The sequence below is a fragment of the Phacochoerus africanus genome, chromosome 4 (assembly GCF_016906955.1).
Source record: "Phacochoerus africanus isolate WHEZ1 chromosome 4, ROS_Pafr_v1, whole genome shotgun sequence".
NCBI classification, from domain to species: domain Eukaryota; kingdom Metazoa; phylum Chordata; class Mammalia; order Artiodactyla; family Suidae; genus Phacochoerus; species Phacochoerus africanus.
Window position 1 is genome coordinate 68,549,038 of NC_062547.1, and position 5,359 is coordinate 68,554,396.

General features: G+C 44.7%; 1 pseudogene; it reads right to left on the reverse strand.

Moving 5' to 3' along the window:
• Nucleotides 1-638: 638 nt before the first annotated feature.
• Nucleotides 639-5,359, reverse strand: LOC125124282 (olfactory receptor 7D4-like; annotated as a pseudogene).

Consider the following 5,359-nt stretch of genomic DNA (forward strand, 5'->3'; position numbering starts at 1 on the left):
TCCCTTTTTTTTCCTGCACCCACAGCATATGGATGTTCCCAGGCCAGGGATTGCATCCCAGCTGCAACTGTAGCAAGCCAGATCCATAACCCACGGAACCAGGCTGAGGGTCAAATCCATGCCTCTGCAGCAACCCGAGCTGCTGAAGTTGGATTCTTAACCCACTGCTCCACAGTGGGATCTGAAGAGTCTTCATATTTGAAGTGTTTTTTTATGACTGTAGTATGATTTTCATTCCATCTCATCCAGAGTGAAACACACAACCAAACTAAGGTGAATAATGTCAACATTTGAGAGGGTATTTGGGGGGAAAACCATGCCACACTTGATATAACTGCTTCAAATATGGTGTTGAGAATTAACGGAATGGCTGTAAAAAAATACTCCCCCCAGATAGACCTTTATGGTCTGCAAATAAGAAAGAAAATTAAACAGGAATTACTGAGGAGATGGTTGAGGACAAACTAATAGAAAAACAAATGAAAGGAAAGGCATCGGTGCTTTGAGAAGACAAGAACTGAAGCCTGTCCTTGAGTATCACAAAAGACTCAGGACGTTTAAATGCACAACATTCTCCCTTGGGCATCACAATGCCACTTAGTTCTGAGGCCAGTGGCCCATCACGCACAAGGGGCTCCTCAACTGAGGAGCCTGCCCAGGGCCCCCTTCACATCCTTGTTCCTCAGGCTGTAGATGAAGGGGTTCCACATGGGGATGACTATGGTGAACATCACTGAGGCCATGGAGCTTCTCGGGGAGAACAGATCACATCGGAACTGAGGCAGACTGCTGGGCTTGACCCATAGGACCAAGAGACCACAGAGGGGGGAGGCCCACAGGTGGAAAAGGCTTCCTATTTTCCCTCATAGAGGACATTCTCACTAAAGAGGAGACAATTTGAAAGTAAGAGAAAAAGATTCCAGTGAGGGAAGCACACCCAGCAGGGCAGTTGTCACAGACAAGTGGATGCTGTTAGGGATGATCCCTATGGCTCCCTCTTTCAGACGCTGCCTGCCTGGTGGAATCCCCCAGAAGAGGGAAGAGTAGGATGTCCTTTGCGAGGAAGTATGTGGGCCACACAGAGAAGAAGAGGAAACAAGATGGCAAAGCCTTTCAAATAAAATGCAAAGCATGTCTGTGGATGTGAGCTCATGTATACATGCTTTTTCTTTTTCATGTTTTTTTTTAATTTTTTGCGACACTTCTGGCATGCAGAAGTTTTTGGGTCTGGCATCAAACCATTACCACAACCATGACCCAAACCGCAAAAGTCAAAACACTGACTTCTTACCTTGCTGAGGCACCAGAGAACTCCCATAACTGCTCTTGAGTGGAAATGTGTTGTATTGAAAAACAGAAACAGACTCACAGACATAGAGAACAGATTGTGATTGCCCAGGGGAAAGGGGGCAGGAGTGTGATGGATGGGGAGTTTGGGGTTGGTAGATACAAACTGTTACACTTGAAATGGATAAGCATTGAGGTCCTACTGTATAGCACAGGGAACTATATGCACTCTCTTTGGGTAGAACATGATGGAAGAACATAAGAGAAAAAGATTATATATGTATATATATATATATATATATATATATATGACTGGACCAATGTGCTGTGTAGCAGAAATTGACAACACTCTAAATCAACTATACTTTAATTAAAAATCAGCACCTAGAAATTATCATACTAAGTGAAGGGACTCAGACAGAGAAAGACAAATATCATATGCTATCATATAGGTGGAATTTAAAAAGTGATACAAGTGAAATTACTTACAATGCAGGACAGACTCACAGACCTCGAAAACAAATGTATGGTTACCAAAGGGGAAGGATGAGAAAGGAGGGATGGATTGGGGGTTTGGGAAGGGCAAAGGGAAATCTACTCAATGTTCTGTGTGTTTAAATCTTTTGTAAATAGGTTCTCTTGTAACTTCTCAGGGTGGGGGGCTGCACACTTGGCATGTGGATGTTTCTGGGCCAGGGAGTGAACCTGCATCACAGCAGTGACCCAAGCAGCTGCAGTGACAATGTGAGATCCTCAACCTGCTGCGCCACAAGAGAACTCCTCTACCATTTTTTTTAGATTCCACACTAAGTGATATCATGAGATATGATACAGATGGTAACTGCAAATGGGCACAAAGGAACTCTCTAGGGTGATAGAAATGTTCTAGAACGGGACCGTGATGATCATTGAATAACTCTACACTAACCAAAACAATGGAATTTATCATCTCAATGGCTGAATTTCATGGTATATAAATTATCCCTCAAGAAATCCATTAATCAATTTTAAAAAGTTTTTTTCTAGAATTATCCAAGGAGTGTTGAAAACCTGAATCTTTGTTATCAACATTCTTTATGACACACCAGTATTTTTATGGCTGCCACTCTTTACTGCAATCACCTTTACCTCTTTGGTCCCCAGGTGTGTTTCTATGAAGCAGAGGATAAATACATTATGGATTAATCTTAGTGGAATGAAGTTGAGTTAAAGCCACACTGAATATGTTATCCCTACCTAACAAGTTATGATCTTGCAGGAATTTCGAGATCTTTGTATATATCCAATACTTGTTTGTTTCTGTGTTTGCTTAGTTTTGCCCCAGAAGTCCTTGGTACCATTCATGGTATCATTTTCTCTTCATGGTCTTGATCACCTGTCTTAGCTTTGGTTCAACAGAAGCAGATGCCCAGCCAAGGATTCATGTGTAAGCACTTTATTGGAAGGAGTAAGGACCATGGAACATGGGTTAGAGTGAGGAGAAGTGATACAGGGAAGAGAGTACATCCAATCAAGCTTAACTTAAGTCATCCCCCACATGAGTGAGCAGAGTTTTCATCCTGTAGGGAAATTCTTGGTAATGGCACAACATCCAAACATCAGAATTAACACACGACCAAAGGGTGAAGAAGATGGTATCCCCCATGACTCTCCATCAAGAGCTGTCCCTGGTGGGGCATAATTCGCAGTCAGGTCTGCCATCAAGCATGCAGAAGGTCGCTTCCACCTGGTGCTGACAGAGGCAGTCAGGCTGGATTGCCGTGGACATGGGGAAGGGATCCCAGGGTAAGTAGGGGAAATGATGACAGATTCGGCCACCCCATCCTTCACTGCAGACTCAGTTCTATCAATAGTCTTCTCACAAGGTGAATTACCTTCTGAGTACATTCCACAAGTGTGTAACTACCACTCCTGGTGGAACCTCCAGAACGTTCCCTCCCCTAAAATAAACCAGATGAGAAAATGTTTTACTCATTTATTATATCCATTATTAGATGTTTGAGAATCTTGGAGCGCATCTGAAAACGGCCCTGATGGGAAATAAATGTCCAATGAAACAAGAAGAGGAAAGAGGAAGGGGAAGAAGGAAGGCCAAGAATGAAGCAGTGTGCAGTTCCCATCATGGCACAGCATTCACGGACCCAAATAGGATCCATGAGGATGTGTGTTCGATCCCAGGCCTCGCTTAGTGTGTTCCTGATCTGGCATTGACCTGAGATGAGGTCACAGAAGCCTCCTGGATCCCGCCTTTGTTATGGCTGCAGTGTACACTGGCAGCTACAGCTCCAATTCAATCCCTAGCCTGGGAAATTCCATATGCCACAGGTACATCCCTAAAAAGGCAAAAAAAAAAAGACAATGAAGCAGTGTTTCAGAGTTTTCTGACACAATATATGGCTATCAACCACTTGGAAAAGCTGGCTCTCAAAACAAGATTCCCACTTTCTTTTTTTTTTTTTTTTGGCTTTTATACGCAGTACCCACAGTTTATGGAACTTTCCAGGATATGGGTCAAATCAGAGCTGCAACTGCCAGCCTACACCACAGTCACAGCAATGCCAGATCTGAACTGCATCTGCGACTTAAACTACAGATCACTCAATGCAGCATCCTTATCACACTGATCAAGGCAGGGATGGAACCCTCGTCCTTGGGGTCTTAACCTGCTGGCTAAGACAGGAATAGCTTGCCTGTAATAGGGTTGGTTCCTTCAGAAGCTGATACCGAACCAAGGATGCATCTTCAAGCACTTTATAGGAAGGAGCAAGGAACATGGGTGGGAGAGAGGAGAAGTGAACACAGGGAAGAAAACACACTCAGTCAATCAGTCCATGAGAGTGACAGCAAAATGCTGAAGAAACATGGAATTTACGGACAAGATATAAAGGAGAAATGTCAAAAGGGAATTGCTGAGAGGGCTGTTTGAGAAACACCAATCCAAAAACAAAGACATGTTAAGTCACACATGCTTTACAAAAAGAAGTCAAGCATGTTTTGAAGGGAGAAAAGAAACAAGACATTGAACTTTGCATCATTTGCCTTTGGAGCCCACCATGTTCACTTAGGTCTGAGGCCAGTGGCCCATCTCTAGCAAGGGACTCAGCTGAGGAGCCTGCCCAAGGCACCCTTCACATCTTGTTCCTCAGGCTGTAGATGAAGGGGTTCAGCATGGGGGTGACCACGGTGTACATCACTGAGGCAATGGAGCTTCTACGGGGAGAATGGGTCACAGCAGAAGTGAGGTAGACCCCTAGACTCGTCCCATAGAACAAGGTGACCACAGAGAGGTGAGACCCACAGGTGGAAAAGGCTTTGTACTTGCCCTCAGTGGATGCCATTTTCATTAAGGTGGAGACAATCTGATAGTAAGAAAAGAGGATCCCAGTGAGAGGAAGCATACACAGCAGGGCAGTGGCCACATACATACAGACCTCATTGATGAAGGTGTCTGAGCAGGCCACCTTGAGAATCTGATCCAGTTCACAGGAGAAATGTGGGATTTCAGTGCCTTCACAGAATGTCAGCTGCATCAACAGTAGAAGATGAACAAGAGCGACACAGAAAAAGACTAACCAACACATCAGAACCAGGAGGACACAGAGGCGGGCGTTCATGATGACCATGTAGTGCAAGGGGTGGCAGATGGCCACAAAACGGTCATAGGCCATCACAGGTCAGGAGGAAATCATCCATTCCAGCAAAAACTACAAAAAAATACACCTGAGCGAGGCATCCTACATAGGAGATGTCTTTGCTCTGTGCCTGGATGTTCACTAGCATCTTTGGGACAGTGGTAGAGACGAAACAGATGTCAACAAAAGACAAGTTGGAGAGGAAGAAGTACATGGGGGTGTGGAGGTGGGAGTCAGAGCTGACAGCCAGGATGATGAGCAGGTTCCCAAGCAGGGAGACCAGGTACATGGATAAGAAGAGCCCAAAGAGGAGGGGCTGCAGTTCAGGGTCATCTGAGAGACCCAGGAGGAGGAACAGTTTTGATACTCCTGTGTGGTTTCCTGCTTCCATGTAGCTGGTGTGCCTGCTGGGGAAGGAGGCAAAAGCAACTTTCAGTGAA